The 20,900-nt window shown below is 44.8% G+C and overlaps 1 pseudogene; it reads right to left on the bottom strand.

Annotated features, from left to right (window-relative positions):
• Positions 1-4,300: 4,300 nt before the first annotated feature.
• LOC137312579 (probable G-protein coupled receptor 139) lies at positions 4,301-7,729 on the bottom strand (annotated as a pseudogene).
• Between the last annotated feature and the right edge of the window lie 13,171 nt (positions 7,730-20,900).

Raw genomic sequence — 20,900 nt, forward strand, 5'->3', positions numbered from 1 at the left:
TCCCAAAGCGATTTACAGCGAATGAAGTACTTATGAAATGTTGTCACTGTTGTAGCGGAGGGAAGACAGATGTAAAACACAGATGATCTGTTCTTTTTCACATTGCTGTTTGTGGGATCTTGCCAAATTGCGCACAGCAAGATCCCACAAACATCAATGTGATAATGACCAGATCGTCTGTGTTTTAGTAATGTTGTTTGTGGGGTAAATATAGACCAGGACATCGGGGAGAACTCCCCTGTTCTTCTTCAATATGGTTCCATGGAATCTTTTAGGTCCACCTGAGAGAGCAGACGCAGCCTCAGTTTATCGTCTCATCTGAGGACGGAACCTCTGACAATGCAGCACTCCCTCAGTTCCTCACTACGTGTGTCAGCCTAGATTTTGTACGCAAGTCTCTGGAGTGGTATTATTTACCCACAATTTACTAATTCAGAGGCGAGAGTGCTGCCCACTGAGCCACGGCTGACAATGTGACCTGTGTGTGGTTTTAATTGAATGTGAAAGCATTCGCAGTTTGCGCCCTGCAACACCCGGTTTGCCCAAATGTGAAAAGAGCCGTAAAATATTTCCTTTGTTTTAAGTTTTATTTTTTTAAAAGGTGCACCTACAGAAAGAAATAACTGTTAATTCAGAATCTATTTTGGGCCCTGATGTGAATTTTTATTGGAATTCACCCTTTCAGACATATGGGGAAGCTTTGGAGCGAACTGATTTGAATTTGATATTTTAATTCCCTATTCATTTGTGGCACAGTTCAGGTCAATTCCAGCCCAATGTCATTACAAGGGACGCGTGTCTCCTGACTGTACAGTCCGTGTGTGTGTCAGTGTCACTGGTCCCAAAACGTAACCCAGGAGTCCACCTCATCCATGCCTTTGTCACCTCCAGATTCCGCTTTTCCAATGCTCTCCTGGTCGGCCTCGCATCTTCCACCCTCCGAAACTCCAACTCATCCGAAACTCCTGCTGCCCGTAACGTAACTCGCAACAAGTCCCGTTCACCCATCACCCGGTCAAACAGCCTCAGTAAAAAGACAAGTGGTCAAAGTATTTTTGACGTTCCAGTGATTTTTCTCCAGGTTTTTTGCTCACAGTAGTGACCAGGAGCTTAATCCTTCATTCCTCGAGCCCCCGCGGCAGACCTTGACGGCTCGGAATCCTAGAGAGAGGAAGAAGGCGATTGGGTGCAGCAAGAATTAAATTAAGGAGAGGGACAGTAAGAAAGACTGAGAAAGTGAGACAGAGAGCGACAGACATAGAGAGAGAGAGAGAGAAACTGAGATAAAGAGAGACCGAGAGAGAGACAGAGAGGGATAAGGAGAGACAGAGAGAGACACACACACAGAAAGAGAGAGAGACAGAGGGTAAGACAAAAAGACAGAGAGAGAGAGAGAGATCAATTGAGTGATAGAGACAGGAAGAGAGACAGAGAGAGACCCACACACAGAGATAGAGAGAGAAAGACAGAGAGACATATCATAACCGTTCCTTCACCAGGACCGCTTACATTCACCTCCATAACATTTGCCCAGTAAACCTTTAAGGAAGGTGAGGGATTGGTGTATTTGCCCATTCAACTTGTGTTCGGTTTGTGGATCTTGCTACGAGATGTGATTTAACATTTGGTGAGGTTGTTGATCCAGTGAAATTCTGCACCTGTGGGCTGACAGTTGTTTAATTAGATATTGTCACGTTTCATTGTAACATTCGGATACTGAATGTACTGGGTGCAACCATGTTTTGATCTACAAAAGCCCACAGTTCTTGGTGTTAGTTTTTAGTTTTCGTGCAATATTGAAGGAGCTGTCTCCACTGTGCTGTATCCACAGACATGCTGGAATAAAAGAGCACATATCTACCTTTGATTGTACCGAGTTTGTTGAATCTCTCTCACTAAAGGAGAGGCTTTCTTTTAATTGGAAGAAGCCTACTGTATTCAGCTTACTACAAGTATTTACAAGTATTCTTCAAAATAGAAGACTGACACACTTGATAACATTTACCTGGAAAGCCATCAGAGAATCAGCACAGACAAGGTATCAGCGCCTTTACGCAGTAAATTATTAGGTGAATCAGCATAGACCAGGGATCAGGGGATTTACCCAGGAAACTGTCAGGTGAATCAGCGCAGACCAAGGATCAGGGCCTTTACCCAGTAAACTATCAGGTGAATCAGCACGCACCAGGGATCAGGGCCTTTACCCAGTGAACTATCAGGTAAATCAGCACGCACCAGGGATCAGGGCCTTTACCCAGTGAACTATGAGTGAATCAGCACAAACCAGAAATGAGGGCCTTTACCCCGTAAATCATTGGGTGAATCAGCACAGGACAGGGATCAGTGCCTTTACCCTCCAAACGATCAGGGAATCACCACAGACAGGGATCAGGGCCTTTACCCAGTAAACTATGAGTAAAACAGCATAAACCAGGGATCAGGGCCTTTACCCACTAAACTATCAGGTGAATCAGCACACACCAGAGATCAGGGTCGTTTCCCAGTAAACTATGAGTAAATCAGCGCAGACCAGGGATCAGGCCCTTTCAAATTTCCGTTAAAAATCATTTGCATAATCACAAGCGTATGATCTTCAATTAACCAGCGTAATCGGGCATTGTAATAGAACGACATCGTTTCTTCTAATTCCTTTCCATTAAAAGGTATTCCTTGATGTATTTAGGAGTGGTAATCTGGTGCAGTTTTATTGGTGCTGCTGAAAATGAGGTTTATCACCAAAAATAGCATTTTTAATAATAATTTCCAATCCTCCACCTGTGAGTAACCTGTTTTTAATCACTGAATATGATTTAAACAACTACATTGAACCATTTACTTGTTTCATAGAATTATACAGCACGGATAGAGGCCCTTCGGCCCATCGTGTCCGCGCCGGCCATCAAGCCCTGTCTACTCTAATCCCATATTCCAGCATTTGGTCCGTAGCCTTGTATAGAGTCACAGTGTGTTTCATTGATATACACGAGTCAATTTCTTATTTTTTGATGTGAAGAACATTTTAAACCGTGCCCACTAATGCCTGAGTGCCGAAGAAAACGAGACAATTTGAAGAGCTTCCCGAACCAGCGCAATCAGCGGAATCTCGCAATGTCGACCTGGGGACCTGATCAGTTCTGTGGGCAAGCCCTGATCCGGTACAATTGATTGTTCAACGAGCATAAAAGATGACTGAAAATACCAACCTAAGTGGTTTTGGGTGCAACTCACTGAAGTTTAAAATCCCCCCCATCTTTTCCCTGGTTTGGCCAATTCCGCCCGGATTGAACTGATATCACTGGTGTAAACAAATGCAAACTCGACCTCCATATTTTAACTTCTCCTTTTCAATCTACCCTCAAAACCCCTCTCTCCCACATTATTTCTCTCTGTGTCTGTATCTGTCCCAATGTCTCTGTTTCCCTCTGTCTCTCTGTCTCATTCTCTCTCTGTCTCTCTCTCTCTATCACCCTCTTTCACTTTCACTCATTCCATCTGCTTCTGACAAGGTGTCTTGAAGCAAAATTGTGAAGCTCTGGAACAAACTGAATTGAAGTTGATATTTTAATCCCATGTTCATTTGTGGCACAGCTCAGTTCAAATGAACATCAAAGTGTGTACACGGGACACGTGTCTCCTGACTGGACATTGTGTGTATGTGTGTGTGTGTGTGTGTGTCTGTCGCAGTGTCACTGCTCTCATAACGTAAAATGGGTTCCCCTTCAAATCCTGTCTCCCGCTCTCCCTGTGCCCTATGTGTCTCAGGCACTCATTGCCCAATAACGTAACGCAGGGATCCCCCTCACAGCCTGTCTCACCTTTTCTGTTTGCGCCATGTTTCTCAGACTCTCCTGGTCCAATAACCTAACCCAGAGGTCCACTCGCAACCTGTCACCCCCTCCCCATGTGCCCCTTGTGTCTCAGTGTTTCCTGGTCCCATAACGTAACCCTGTCGTTTGTCTGCCTGTGTGTCTGTCCATCTCTGAAATTTTGTCTCTCCATTTCTGTAGAGTGCACCCATTCTGATCAGACACTCAGCAGTGACTATAGTTGCCAGGTTTGCCCATTTTGCAGTAGATACAGGGCGGCCATGTAGTTGAGGGCCAGTTGAGCTCTTTAGTGCCGCCTTTTTGAGCAACAATCCATGTGTCATCTGCAGAACCAGCCCTGCCACAATAGGTCAGATTATTTACAAAATATAATATCAGAATCAGGTTTAAGATCATTTGAGGTGTCGGTTCTGCTAATATAAAATTAACTTTCCGTCCATTGGGAAGTGTGGGCACAGAATATGAAATGGGATTTAGTTCTTGTGCTTGAAAACCTTCAGCTCTTTCTATAATTTTACTAATTTAACAATTAGAATCAGTGGGTATTTCACCGCGTTCTTCAGCTCCTCTCTGAATTTAGTCTGGGTCAGAACATAAATACACGTGTTTGTGCAGGAACTGAGGAGTTGCAGCATTCCTGCAGTGGATTCCGTGATATAAAGAGGGTCAGTGGGGGAGTAATAATAATAACTGTTTGTAATTCGCTGATAGATATAAAATACAACCTGTGTCATCCATAACAATATAAAACAGCCCGATATACTGAAGAGTAAAATGATGGATTTCTTTCGGTTCTCCATCTCTGGATCCCTGTGATTCTCTCCATTGCTTCTGCCCCGGAGTCCTCTGCGGACTCGACTGGACAATAAAATACGTCTGACCGTCAGAACATTGAGCAGCAAAATCAGAAAGACCGGGACACAAGGGGTTAAAATGAGGTGAATCATGTCAAATGCGACCCATGCGGTAGAAGTATTGAAGCTCGGTTTACTCACACAAAACCAGGGAACATTATCAATAATATATTTAGGTTCAATTATGAAGCACCAGGGGAGACTCTCCAAACAGCTCAGCACACTCACTGTTCCCAGAACCACAGCTGCCGTTTTCTCGGTGCAATATTTTGTTTTCAGCTTCTCACAACAAATGGCCACAAATCGATCAAAGGTGAAAGCGACTGTAAGCCAGACAGAAACCACCGTGGTTGCAAAAACGAGGAATGTAACGAGACTACACACGGGAGTAATATCCAGGAATGAAATTGGGAAATAAATCACACTAATCCGCCTCAATATCGGATCAGAGATAACAACCAGGAGATCGGCCAATGCCATTCCTACCATGTAGCGAGTGATACATTTGGAGAGTCCGCACTTTCCTCTGGACAGGATCACAATCGCCACCAAGTTAACTGTAATGAGAGAACATAGAGCAGAGAAATTACTGACCAGACCTGGAGCCAAAGCAGCAGTTTCAGAGGATCTGGGGTGAAATTTCCAGCTTTGTTGCTGCATCAAACGGTTGAAAATGATTCATTGACCTGGGCAGCGCTTCCGGGCAGAAAGATGTTTTTAAACACAATGATCAATAATGAATTGGGAAAACGATACAGAAAGTTAATAAAGTGAGCACGTGACCCAGTGGAAGGTCTGAGTGTGGGCGCAGTGATGGTGGGGAAGGAGAAGGGGATTCACTGAGCGGGAATGCAGCGAATTAACGCCGGATTTGGGCTCCAGACGGACGGGGAAGAGAGCTAAGTGTCGAGAATGTGAGAGGACAGGGGTAGGTGCAGCTGATTTGTTGCTCTGGGTTAAGATAGCCGACAGGGACTGGCACTGAACGGGGAAAGGCAGCTGGAGATCGAGCAATTGAGTGAAATTGGGAGGGGAACAATGAAAAGGACATGTGGGAGCTGGAGGGGAGTCAGGAACGGGTGGTTTGGGAAAGCGGATATACGGAGGCAACGGGTGAGGAGACAGAGGATTCAATGCAGGGGGAGGAGAGGCTGGAATTCATAGGGAGAGACTGCAACAGAATGTTAGAGGGAATCTAATCTATAGGCTCCACTAACACAATCCAATCAATAAATTCAACCATTGAATTCTGTCCTTATTGGTGTCAGGGAACTACTCGTTGGGTAGATGTTGCTTTCAATAAGTTAACTTTGCATATTCGATTAAAATTAAATTAAAATGTATTCACTAAATCAGCCTCGTTTTTTTATTGGATTAAGCTGACACATAGCTTTTAGAATGCAGTATCTTAATAGGTCATAACGGTCAAGAAATGACTGAGTCTATTCTTTAAATATATTTCAATTATGTTTATTTATTCAGTCAGTGAATTATTGAAAGGAACATTGATCTAAACAGATTGAGGACCTGAAAGCGATAAACACACCAGGAGAGAGTACAATAAAACTCTCACAATCTGAAATTATCCTAATAAAACCTTCAAGTTACAATTCTGCTTCATAATTGTACTGGGAGTTTCAGCAGCTCATTCCGATTAATTGTTCACTCCGCTGCTGCTTTCTCTCGGTCTCTCCCCACACCCCCCCCCCCGCCCCCGTATCTCTCTGTCTCTCTGCTCTCTTTCTCAATGCCAGTTTGCACATCCGATTCAATCCTAACATCTTGAGCCTGCATTCTGTTCACCAGCCCCGTGTTCGAACGATTCTATTCTCCGTGGCAGTTTATTAAATGGTGAAGCCTCTGTGAATAGTTTAATGTTGCTACAGATCATCCAAGTCTCCACCTGTTCACCGACACTATTCACTTCACCTACAATGCATGGAATAAACAGAACCGAATGCAGCTCCCAGACACATCTCACAATAATTGAAATTCATTCTCCTGCAATTATAAAGTACATGATGCGGAGATGCCGGTGATGGACTGGGGTTGACAATTGTAAACAATTTTACAACACCAAATTACAGTCCAGCAATTTTATTTTAAATTCACAAGCTTTCGGAGGCTTCCTCCTTCCTCAGGTAAATGTTCCTTTAAAGTACAGCTTTAGATGGCGGCATTGACCAATTAAAAAAACGCCAAAATCACCTCTGCTGCTGATAATCTACAAATAAATGGAATGGCTCCTGATTCCAACAGAAAAAAGTGCAAACTAATAGAACAAAACCTCAAAATATTGCATTTTACAGTCAATTCATCCACAGTCAATCAGAGAAGGAGATTTGAAAGAATCAGCAGCAAACTTTGTTCATTAGCCAGACATCTGAAGCCGCGACAGATACACACAATGAAATAATCTTTTACAACAGTGATAACCAATAAATACATGAAAATCCCAGTTAAACTGAGCCATTTTATTGTGGAGGGAGGACATTGCGCTGTCTCTTAGTAACAATGAAACAGTGAACTGTCTCATTAACAATCACTGAAAACTCATTGATGAAACAATATTCCAGGACTGGTTAGTTCCACACCATGAAACTGCTTACAGCTCCTGATGGTCTGATACTAGCTCTTAGACCAGACACCTGACACCAGTACTTTCAGTGCATAGAATAATCTGATAACAATGCCAGAGTTGGATTACAAAGTACATTACAGATATAATGAAGCTCCTCCTAGACCAAATGTTTAAATGTTAAGAACATACCATTATTCAACAATATTTTCAGTATAGAGAATAACCCAGTAACAATGCTAGGGTTGAATTATAACGGATAAAATGCAGCTGCTACAAGACGAAAAGAGCAGAGACAGGACATTCCATCGATTGATAGAATACAAGAACTGCCGGCTGTGTAAAGCATGATGGGAGAAATAAAATACCATGTACAGCAGCACAGTTAACATCGACTTACCCGAAACTCCAACGGCTGCAAGAACAGGATAATAAATGTGTTTTATCTGACGAATTACTGAATAATGCATTTCTGCGAGAAGCCGTGACTTATTTTGGCTTGAAAACCACAGCTCTGGAAGGCACTATGAGGTGATTCATTCCAACAATCCCTGATTTATACAGGGGATAAATCTCCACTGACACGGTTATGCACCTGATTATTGTTATTAATTACAGTCATTTGAACAACCACATTACATCAGCAGCTTTGACTCCGATGTAAATAATGACATGGATATATCACAAACATCCCAAAGTTCAGAAAACCACCTGAATCAGATCTATCTCAGGAATAAAGTTACAAGCTGTGCTCATACACGACTGATCCAACAATAATGAGCGGCTTCATTTACAATTTTCATATAATTGTATTGACCATGTTCACTCTTGCCGATTTATACCGATTTCACCGCCTGCACACTGATTCCAGGAACACAAACAGACCCGTTTCGCTCTTTTCCTGCAGTTTCCCAGTTAAAATATGGATTTGAACATCTGTGTAGGGTATTTCTAACACGATTATGGTACAGTGGAGTTTTATTATGTTTCTCAGAAGGTTCAGCACTATGCGTGCTTAAGCAATAGTTAGTAAATACAGAACTAGAGTTATATTACCCGTCCTGTGTCGAGAGTGTGCTTACTTCGCACAGGACTCTTGACGGTCATCCCCCCAGTGGTCTCTTCCGCTAATATCGTTGTCCTTCCCCGTAGAGGCTTCCTCTGTCTACGGTTGGGGTCTTCCTATCCCTCGAGACAAGGTTCCCTTTCTACCCCCTCTGAGGCTTTCCTGTTCTCCAAGACAAGGCTCCCTGTCGGTCCCTATCTCGTTGGCCTCTGACCATTTTGGATCCAGACATTTCCTTCCTTAAGGATGCCTACTTTCGATCCAGGGTCAACGGTTACTCACGTCTGTGTCCTCTATAACCTGACACTCGCAAGGGTTGTCTCTTTCATGCCACTTTTGAGGGTGAGCCTATTATTGGCAGAGGGGTTTACACAATTGGGGTCTCTCAAAAGGGCGAGATGCCAATAGAGCGTCGAGTATCCTTCTCTCTTTCTCGGATGGACAGGGGGTGATGGAGTTGCCACTCCTACCACCATGCCATGCCCCTTGAATTGACCAATCACCAGTTACCACCATTCCCTCGGGACTGGACCCTCACTTTATCTGGTGGTGTTTTTCTAAAAGCCAATTTTAGCACCGTCTGTTATCTTCCACTCCTGTCTGGGCCCCAGGCTTGGAAATCTAAGTCTCCATTGTTTCATATGGAACGTTAGGTTCCAGCCTCGTGGACATATCTGCGTAGCTATGGTGACAGGTTATGTGCCGTGCTGGCGATTTCATACTTTTTACAAAGCTTGGCAGATTCTAAGTTGTGTGGTTAATTACTATATACTTGCTTATTTAATATAAAAGAGAAAATTGCGTTCATACAAGGATAGAAGAAGGTACATGTCCCAAAAATAGGTTGTACAATGAGTCCAAGTACACGTATGATTAGGGCAATACATTGGTTAACAATCATCAAATATAAATTTAATTAATACAAAAAGTACATTGCCAAAACGATATATTTGATACAGATTTCGCAGGTGACAGTATAATCTTACAAAAGGACAGTTAAAGGGCAGGTTGAGAATTACAGCCGAGAAATGACTGTGGGTGATATTTGGGGTCGGACACTGAACGCGCTTCATTGCCATTCCTCTCTCCATTGTATTACTGCAGATGTTTCCGCGTTTTTACTAAATTTGATTCATGGCTCCAATAAAACTGGTCCCGTGTAACCCCGAGCTGAGCTCATGACCCGATTTGACCTCCATCACAAAGACCCCGTGCTTCCCTCACCCGCCTTCATTCCTTCCTCAGCCTATTGCCATTGAAACTTTCATCAATGCCTCTGTCCCCTCCAGACTCCATTCCTCCAGTTCACTCCTGGCCGACCATCCATCCTCCACCTTCCGACCCGCACCAGGACCTTCTCGGCCTCAATGACCCTCACTGGCTCCCAGTTCCCCATCGCCTTATATTTAAACTTATCATTCTTGGGTTTAAATACCATAGACCCGCCCCCACCCCCCGCATCCCACTGCCCCCTCCCCCCAGCTCCACACATAAAATGATCGAATCTAGAGCACAGAGTACGCAGTTCGACCCATCGTGCTTGTGCTGGCCCTTTGAAAGTACTATCCAATTCGTCGCCCTCCTCTGCTCTTGCCCCATAGCCCTGAAAAGTTCCCCATACAACTACAGGAAACCCACTGGTGACCTCCTCATTCATCTCACACGTGCTGTGTACTGTACATGTACAGGAGCTGACATTGAGACACACACAGGCCGTACAGTACCAGACGGGAGTGAATCATTTATTTTACTTGCTGTATGTTGTACGTGTACAGGAACTGACACTGAGACACACAAGGGCGGTAGAGAACCAGACGGGTATGAAATGTTCCCTATTACAAGCTATATGCTGTACGTGTACAGGAGCCGACACTAAGACACACACGGGCCGTACAGTACCAGACGGGCGTGAATCATTCCCTTGTACTCACTGTGTACTGTACATGCAAAGAAGCTGATAATGAGACACACACGGGTTGTACAGTATGGGAAGGAGTGAATCGTTTCCATTTACATTTGCATAGAATTACGTAGAATGTACAGCACAGAAACAGGCCATTCGGCCCAAAAGGTCCATGCCTGTATTTATATTGCATATGCACCTCCTCCCTCCTTCTTCATCTAACCCTATCAACATACCCTTCCCTTCCTTTCGCCCTGCTGTGTTTATCTAGCTTCCCCTTAAATGCATCAATGCTGGAAGCCGCAATTACTCCTTGTGGTAGCGAGTTTCACTTTCAAACCACTCTCCGGGTAAAAAAGTTTCTCCTGAATTCACTATTGGATTTATTAGTGACTATCTTATATTTATGGCCCCTGGTCTACCATGCAAGTGAAAATATCTTCACTATGTCTACCCTATCAAAATCTTTAATAATCTTAAAGACTATTATTTCACCCCTCAGTCTTCCCTTTTCTAGAGAAAAGAGCCCCAGCCTGCTCAATCTTTCCTGATGCAAGTTCAGGAGCTGACACTGAAGCACACGTGGGCCATACATTACCAGACAGGAGTGACTCGTTCCCATTTACCCATTGTGCACTGTACATGTACGGGAGCTGACACTGAGATGCACACGGGCCGTACATTATCAGACAGGATTGAATCATACATACCCTTTAGGCCATTATGTGCTGTACCTGTACACGAGCTGACACGGAGTCCTTGTTTCTCTCGCTCTCTCTCTCTCTTTCCCTCTTTCCCTATCTCTGGCTCCTCTCTCTTGCTCCTATATCTCACCCTGTTTCTCTCCCTCTCTATTTCTTTCTTCCACTCTCTGTTGTCCCTCTCATTTCTTCTTTATTGAAAAGTACGGGGGTGGGGGGAGGGGGGGTTGGGGGGGGGGGGTGGGGTGGGGGGCGGCGAGGGCTCATTTCTAGCCCAGGGTTTTATTTATTGTCCATGTCTGATGTATTTATTTCTTTGAACAGTTTGTCAGAGAGAGTTTCACTGCCTCAGAGTGTTTACAGAGAGAGAGAGAGAGAGAGTTAATGAATGATTTAAAAACAACAATCCAGCCCAGTGTAGTTAAATCGTATCCCCTATTAATCCAAACGCACTTTATTATGATCAAAATTCAGTATTTCACAGGTCAAGTATGCACCGGACATGGATTATACCAACCTCCCACTCAATACTTTACTGTAAATAGTGTCTGCCAAAATCAAAACCGGTTTAGCAACTGAACCCCTCAAATAACCGTTATACTGAATATTGCAATCTCTCACTGATTCAATCCATTTCACCCATTGTGTGCTGTACATGTACAGGAGCTGATACTGAGACACACACGGGCCGTACAGTATCAGACTGGAGTGAATCGTTCCCTTTTACTCGCTGTGTACTGCACATGTACAGGAGATGAAACTGAGACACACACCGGACGTACAGTACCAGACGGGAGTGAATCGTTCCCTTTTACATGCACGGAGACGTGCCTCCCGATTGTACATTCTGTGTGTAGAAGGAGTGTGTCCCATGTCCACACTTTGCTCCTTCCAGCCCCTGTGTGTGGGTGTTGAGGGTGAGCTGTGTCTGTAATCGATCTCTTTCACTGGGGCCTGGTTTTTGCCCTCGAGCCCTGTGAAAGGGGCTCGTGTGAGTTGTTTCCGGGGCAGTGGGGAAGTAGGATCAGTGTTTGTAACTAATTAAAAGTGCACTAATATTCTCCACAAGGATTTAAGAGAGCGGAAAGGTTACAAATCAGCCAAAAAAAGTCTGTGGGATGTGAGAGGTGCACCGTTTCAATTTGATATCATCCTTGCAAATCTTTTTTGAACCTTCTACAGAGTTATGGTATGAAATGGAGACTTGAACCAGTCACAGCACTCCAAGTGTGAACTAACCAATGTTCTATAGAAGCTTAAAATATTTCAATTATCGTCCCATAGAAATGAACCCCATAGCTTTATTTGTTTATTCTTAATGACTTTGTCAACTCGCGGTGCTACTTTTAATGATTTGTGTATTGGTTCGACGAGATCCCATTGCTCCTCTTCCCCATTTAGACTTTTATTTTCCAAGGAATATGTGGTCTCCTTATTACTCCTACCAAAATGTACCGCCTCACGCTTATCTATATTGAAATTCATTTGCCATTTACTCGCCCATTCTTCAAGTTTTATAACGTCTCCCTGTGTTTTGTCGCAGTCCTCCTCAGTACTGCAATCCTTCCCGGGGATGAGGGGGCAGACATATGAGGAGAGGTTGAGTAGATTGGGACTCTACTCATTGGAGTTCAGAAGAATGAGAGGCGATCTTATTGAAACATATAAGATTGTGAAGGGGCTTGATCGGGTGGATGCGGTCAAAATGTTCCCAAGGATGGGTGAAACTAGAACTAGGGGGCGTAATCTTAGAATAAGGGGCTGCTCTTTCAAAACTGAGATGAGGAGAAACTTCTTCACTCAGAGCGTAGTAGGTCTGTGGAATTTGCTGCCCCAGGAAGCTGTGGAAGCTACATCATTAAATAAATTTAAAACAGAAATAGACAGTTTACAAGAAGTAAAGGGAATTAGGGGTTACGGGGAGCAGGCAGGAAATTGGACATGAATTTAGATTGAGGTTAGGATCAGATCATCCATGAACTTATTGAATGGCGGAGCAGGCTCGAGGGGCCGATTGGCCTACTCCTGCTACTATTTCTTATGTTCTTATGTTCTTTGTATTAACCAAACCCTCCAATGTGGTGTCAATTATACTTCTGATTCGCGAGTCCAGATGATGTCTGTCTTGTTAGAAGCAAACTTTGTGTGGTGTTAGGAGTTAACCCCTGACATGTTGTTTCTAACAATACAAAAAATATAAGTTAAAGCAGATGGTGAAGAGACCAGGAAAGCTGTGGACCCAATTGCTCATCTCCACCCAGCTCTGTAGTGCCAGAAAATTAGCATCTTCTGGGGCCCAAATTCCTCTCTAAGTTCCTTACAAGTGCAACGTTTCAAAAATAGCACAAAGTGTATCAAACTATTTGTGGCTTATGTGTGGAGAGAATACGACCTTCAGTTGAACTTATGGAGACATTGAGATGTTGTAACCGAGGCCCAAGCTTCATAAAGCGACTTTCCCCACTGGAAATCTTAATATCCAATAAATTGAATCTCAAAATATTGGGTCACTTTGGTCCCAGTTAACATCTGTCATGATTTTGACTTGCGGTGAATGTAAATAAGGAAAGAAAGAATCGCATTCATACAGCGCCTTTCATGACCTCAGGATACCCCAAATCATTTTAAAGCCAATGAAGTACTTTTGAAGTGCAGTCACTGTAGAAATGTAGTAAAAGTGACCGGATAATCTGTGTAGATAATCACTAAATGTTGGTTGAGGGATAAATATGGCCAGAGAAGCGGTGAGAACTGCCCTGTTCTTCTTCAAAATAGTGCCGTTGGATCTTTTACGTCCACCTGAGAAGGCAGACTCGAACTCGCTTTAAAGTCTCATCTGAAGGACGTCACCACCGACAATGCAGCATACCTTCAGTAGCCTGCTGAGTGAGAGACAAAGAAAGAGAGACAGAGACAGAGAGACAGACAGAGAAACAGAGAGGCATATTATATTCGTTCCATTGCCAAGACCTCCATAATATAGAGTCATAGAGAGTCATAGAGTGACACAACACGGATAGAGGCCCTTCGGCCCAACATGTCCGCGCCGACCATCAAGCCCTGTCTACTCTAATACCATATTCCAGCATTTGGTCCGTAGCCTTGTATGCTATGGCATTTCAAGTGCTCATCCAAATGCTTCTTGAATGTTGTGAGGGTTCCTGCCTCCACAACCCTTTCAGGCAGTGAGTTACAGACTCCAACCACCCTCTGGGTGAAAAAGTTCTTTCTCAAATCCCCTCTAAACCTCCCGCCTTTTACCTTGAATCTATGTCCCATTGTTATAGAACCCTCAACGAAGGGAAAAAGCTCCTTAGTATCCATCCTATCTGTGCCCCTCATAATTTTGTACACCTCAATCATGTCCCACCTCAGCCTCCTCTGCTCCAAGGAAAACAAACCCAATCTTCCCAGTCTCTCTTCATAGCTGAAGCGCTCCAGACCTGGTAACATCCTGGTGAATCTCCTCTGCACCCTCTCCAAAGCGATCACATCCTTCCTGTAGTGTGGCGACCAGAACTGCACACAGTACTCCAGCTGTGGCCTAACCAGTGTTTTATACAGCTCCATCATAACCTCCTTGCTCTTATATTCTATGCCTCGGCTAATAAAGGCAAGTGTCACATATGCCTTCTTTACTACCTTATCTACCTGTTCCGCCGCCTTCAGGGATCTGTGAACTTGCACACCAAGATCCCTCTGACCCTCTGTCTTGCCTAGGGTCCTCCCATTCATTGTGTATTCCCTTGCCTTGTTAGTCCCTCCAAAGTGCATCACCTCGCACTTTTCCGGGTTAAATTCCATTTGCCACTGTTCCGCCCATCTGACCAGCCCATCTATATCGTCCTGCAGAATGAGGTTATCCTCCTCGCTATTTACCACCCTACCAATTGTTGTATCATCAGCGAACTTACTGATCATACCTTTTACATTCATATCCAAGTCATTAATGTAGACCACAAACAGCAAGGGACCCAGCACCGATCCCTGTGGTACCCCACTGGCCACAGGCTTCCAGTCACAAAAACAACCTTCGACCATCACCCTCTGCCTTCTGCCACTAAGCCAGTTTTGTATCCAAAGTGCCAAGGCACCCTGGATTCCATGGGCTCGTACCTTCTTGACCAGTCTCCTGTGGGGGATTTTATCGAAGGCCTTACTGAAATCCATGTATACCACATCCACTGCGTTACCCTCATCCACACGCCTAGTCACCCCCTCAAAAAAAACAATCAAATTAGTCAGACATGATCTTCCCTTGACAAAGCCATGTTGACTTTCCCTGATTAATCCCTGCTTCTCCAAGTGGAGACTAATTTTGTCCTTCAGAATTTTTTCCAATTATTTTCCTACGACTGATGTTAGGCTCACTGGCCTTGAGTTCCCCGGTTTTTCCCTACTCCCCTTTGAGAATAATGGTACTACATTAGCGGTTCTCCAGTCCTCTGGCACATCCCCTGTGGCCAGAGAGGTTCTGAATATATGTGTTAGAGCCCCCGCAATCTCCTCCTTTGCGTCACACAGTAGCCTGCGATACATTTCGTCCGGGCCTGGGGATTTATCTATTTTTAGGCCTGATAAAACCGCCAATACCTCCTCCCGCTCGATGTTAATATGTTCGAGTATATCACAGTCCCCCTGCCGTATTTCTATGTCTACATCGTCCTTCTCCATAGTGAAAACAGATGCAAAAAATTCATTTAGAACCCCTCCTACATCTGCCGGCTCCACACACAGATTGCCATTTTTGTCCCTAATGGTCTCTATTTTTTCCCTAGTCATCCTCTTACCCTTAATATACTTATAAAACTTCTTAGGATTTTCCTTTATTTTGCTCACCAGTGTTATTTCATGGCCCCTCCTTGATCTCCTAATTTCTTTTTTAAGTATCCCCCTGCACTTTTTGTACTCCTCTGGGGCTTCCTCCGTCTTTAGCCTTTTGTATCTGCCAAAAGCACTCATTTTTTTCCGAATCCATTCTCGTATATCCCCTGACATCCAAGGTTCCCTGGAGTTCTTGGAACCACCCTTGACCTTTACGGGAACATGTTGCCATTGTATGGTCTCAATCTCCCTTCTGAAAGACTCCCATTGCTCCGATGCGGATTTTCCTACAAGCAGCTGATCCCAGTCCATTTTGGCCAGATCCTGCCTTATCCTATTAAAATCGGCCTTCCCCCAATTTAGAACCTTTATTTCCGGCCCCTCCCTGTCCTTTTCCATGACCACCTTAAATCTCACCGAATTATGGTCACTGTCACCAAAGTGCTCACCTTTCTGGCACTTCTTCCACTTGGCCGGCCACATTCCCTAGAATTCGGTCCAGTCCCGCCCCCTCTCTTGTCGGACTTTCTACATGCTGGCTCAAAAATCTCTCGTGGATGCACGTTAAGAATTTTTTACCCTCTAAGCCTTTTACACTCTGAATATCCCAGTTAATATTGGGGAAGTTGAAATCCCCCACTATTATTACCCTATTATTTGCACAATTTTCTGAGATTTGCCTACATATCTGTTCCTCTATCTCCCCCTCACTGTTTGGGGGCCTATGGTACACTCCCATCAAAGTGCTTGTCCCCTTTTTGTTTTTAAGCTCCACCCATATGGCCTCATTAGAGGAACCTGCTAATATATCATCCCTCCTTATGGCAGTAATTGATTCTTTAATTAATATTGCGACCCCCCCCCCTTCCTCTTATACCTCCCCCTCTGTCTCGCCTGAAGATTCTGTACCCCGGAATATTGAGCTGCCAGTCTTGCCCCTCCCTCAACCATGTCTCTGTGACAGCAACAATATCATACTCCCATGTGTTTATCAACACCTCCAGTTCATCCACCTTATTCGCAAGACTCCTTGCATTAAAATAGATGCCATCCAGCCTTGCCCTCACATATTTGCCCTGTCTTCCAAGCTGACTTGTTTTTTTCTCTATATTTGGCTGCACATCACCCCCTATTGTAGCTCCACTCTGTATCCCATCCCCCTACCAAGTTAGTTTAAATCCCCCAACAGTGCTAGCAAACCTCCCCGCAAGGATATTTGTCCCGCTTTGGTTCAGGTGCAACCCGTCCGACTTGTACAAGTCCGACCTTCCCCAGAAGCAGGCCCAGTGATCCAGGAAACTGAAACCCTCCCTCCTGCACCAACTCTTTAGCCACGCATTCATCTGTTCTATCCTCCTATTTCTATACTCACCAGCCCGTGGCACTGGGAGTAATCCAGAGATTACAACCTTTGGGGTCCTGCTCTTTAATCTGCTACCTAGCTCCCTAAATTCTTGATCACTGCAAAATTACAGATGGTCAGAAAATTTGCACCTTCCAGGCCTCAAACCCCAATGTCTTTGGCTTGTGAATTGATAAATCTAGGTCCAGATGCGCCAAATAAATGCACAAAGGAGGAACATTGTCCGAGGTTCCTGCACCTGCAAGTAAGAAAACACAGCTCTCATAGTTATACTACAAATGAAATGGATACACCGACAAAGGGGAGCACATGGTGAGAAGCTCGTTGTAAGGTGGCCAAAGGGGAGCACATGGTGAGAAGCTTGTTGTCAGGTGGCCAAAGGGGAGCAGATGGTGAGAAGCTCGTTGTAAGGTGGCCAAAGGGGAGCACATGGTGAGAAGCTCGTTGTACAATGGGCAAAGGGGAGCTCATGGTGAGAAGCTCGTTGTAAGGTGGCCAAAGGTGAGCACATGGTGAGAAGCTTGTTGTCAGGTGGCCAAAGGGGAGCTCATGGTGAGAAGCTCGTTGTACAATGGGCAAAGGGGAGCACATGGTGAGAAGCTCGGTGGACAATGGGCAAAGGGGAGCTCATGGTTGGAATCTCTTTGTACAATGGGCAAAGGGGAGCTCATGGTTGGAATATCGTTGTACAATGGGCAAAGGGGAGCTCATGGTTGTAAGCTCGTTGTACAATGGGCAAAGGGGAGCTCATGGTGGGAAGCTCGTTGTACAATGGGCAAAGGGGAGCACATGGTGGGAAGCTCGTTGTACAATGGGCAAAGGGGAGCTCATGGTTAGAAGTTCGTTGTACAATGGGCAAAGGGGAGCTCATGGTGAGAAGCTCGGTGGACAAATGGGAGCACATGGGCCTTACACAATGTGCTGCAGCTTTACGTGCTCCAGACAAAAGGCACAGGGCATAACACGTGGAGACAAACGCAAGAAACAAAGTAACAGGCAGGCAGTTTTGCATGGATCATATCAAATGCACTGAACACAATAAGCGGCATGTAGCGAACTATACTCACAGACTTTCACACAGTGATGTTAACCGTACCCACGGACTTTCACAGAGGGGAGACCTGAAGGATTCTTCAATTGGCTAAAAATACGGTGCTCATCAGGGTTAATGCAGCAAAGGAAAATGTGAGGCCACATCGAGCAAGCACTAACCTGACTACTATGATTCATGCAGTCGTTGATGATGCTATCTCGAAGCACGTCTGATGTTAACGTGCAACGATAAGAATCTACGAATCGCTACAGCGGTTGAAGCGATTCTACTGGTAGCTCACGCAACTACTATGAACTCACAAAATACAACCGTGATTAAAGCAGCAATCAACAAGAACGTTAAAGCGCAACTACTATGAACTCACTGATATTGAACCAGCAATCAACAATTAAAAAGCAAAGCACATCCAAAGATACCACAAAGATCCACTTAGCTTTATGCCGCAGAGCATTGAACAACTTCGGTGAGTCCAGCATGGTATCAAACGGGTCAAAGGTTCCCCCGTCAACGTTCCCTCGCAGGCTCGGTCAGTCCAGCAAGGCAGCAAAGGGGTTCTTGCTTCCCCTGGTAGGCTCGGTTGGTCCAGCAAGGCATCGGTCAAAGTTCCTTCAGCAGACTCGGTCTCCCTCCAGGCACGGCTTACCAATGGCAGCTACTACGATGGCTGAAGTTCGAACATGGCGTGTCTGCGCGGCACGATGGACCATGCGCGGCCGTGGGCTCAACACCACGCGCGCCTATGCGGCTCAACATCATGTGCGCATGCCCGACAACAAGGCACATGCTCGGTGCAAAATATTTGATGTGGCTCAAATCACAGTGGATAAATATGGGTCAGGACATCCGGGAGAACTCCCCTGCTCTTCTTAAAAATAGTGCCACGGGATCTTATACGTCCACCTGACAGGACAGATGTGGCCTCGGTTTAACGTCTCATCTGAAGGATGGAACGTTCGACAGTGCAGAACTCCATCAGTACAGAACCGGGAGTGTCAGCCTAGATTTTTGTGCTCAAATCTTGGGAGTGGGACTTTAGCCCACAACTTTCTAATTCAGAGGCAAGTGTGACACCCACTGAGCCACGGCTGACAATGTAACATATGTAGAGTTATATTTGAAATTAAAAGCACTTGCAATTTACACAAATGCTGAAAACGGCCTTTAAATGTTTTCTTACTTTAAGTTTTATTTTTGAACAAGTGCACCTAAAATTCAGAAAGAAACAGCTGTTAATTCAGAAGCCATTTTGGGCCCTGTTGTGAAATTGTATTGTAATGCAACCACACAGACACATGGGGAACCTTTGGAGTGAACGGATTTGAATTTATTATTGTATTCGGAAATTCATTTGTGGCATAGCACAGCTCAATTCAATCCCAATATCTGTACAATGGATACGCGCTTCCTGACTGAACAGTCTCTGCGTGTGTGCCTCAGTGTCACTGGTTCCATAACATAACACAGGAATCCCCCCCATCCATGCCTTTTTCACCTCCAGACTCCACTATTCGAATGCTCTCCTGGCCGGCCTCCCATCTTCCACCCTCCGTAAACACCAACTCTTGCTGCCGGAAACTAACTCGCACCAATCGCATTCACCAATCACCCGGTCAAACGTGTTTTTTATCCAATATTGTTATCACTAATAAACAAAAATGTTCAAAGTATGTTTTCAAATCCTTTTTGTTTACGTTCCTGTGATTTTTCTCCCGGATTTTTGCTCGCAGCAGTGTCCAGCATATTAAACGTTCATTCCTGGAGATTCTGGGACAGTAATGGAGTGAGACAGAGAGAGACAGAGAGAGAGTTAGAGAGAGAGACAGTGAGAAAGAGCGAGCGAAAGGGCGAGTTCGAGAGCAAGAGAGACAGAGACAGTGAGGGAGAGAGAGTGTGTGTGATGCAAACAGAGAGAGAGAGCGTGAGAGGCAAAGTGATAGATAGACAGAAAGAGAAAGAGAGCGAGGGACGGAGAGAGAGAGAGGCAGAGAGAGAGACAGTCCGAGATACAGGCATAGAGAGACAGAGAGAGACAGAGAGGGAGAGACAGAGACAGAATGAGAGATAGAACGACATATCATATCCGTTCCATCACCAAGTCCCCTAATTCAATCTCCAAAACATCGCCCTTCTCTGCCCCTGCCTCAGCTTATAGAATCATAGAATCATAGAAGTTACAACATGGAAACAGGCCCTTCGGCCCAACATGTCCATGCCGCCCAGTTTATACCACTAAGCTAGTCCCAATTTCCTGCACTTGGCCCATATCCCTCTATACCCATCTTACCCATGTAACTGTCCAAATGCTTTTTAAAAGACAAAATTGTACCCGCCTCTACTACTGCCTCTGGCAGCTCTGCTACTGAAACACTCATTCCTGCCTTTGTCACCTCCAGATTCCACTATTCCAACGCTCTCCAGCCGAACTCTCATCTTCCACCCTCTGCAAACTGCCACTCATCCGAACCCCCTGCTGCCCGGTTCATCCATCACCCCGGTCGAACAGCCTTTGTTTTCTCCAATACTTTTATCACAAACAGAAGTGTTCAAAGGAACAGTGATCATAGTATCATAAGGTTTAGATTAGCTATGGAAAAGGACAAGGAGCACTCTACAGTAAAAGTACTTAATTGTAAGCACCAACCCAGTGGGTTGAGAATGGATCTGGCCCGGGTAACGTGGAATCAAAGATAGGCAGGCAAATCAGTGATCGATCAATGGGCGGCCTTTGTC

Source organism: Heptranchias perlo, unplaced genomic scaffold, assembly GCF_035084215.1.
Source record: "Heptranchias perlo isolate sHepPer1 unplaced genomic scaffold, sHepPer1.hap1 HAP1_SCAFFOLD_43, whole genome shotgun sequence".
Taxonomy (NCBI): domain Eukaryota; kingdom Metazoa; phylum Chordata; class Chondrichthyes; order Hexanchiformes; family Hexanchidae; genus Heptranchias; species Heptranchias perlo.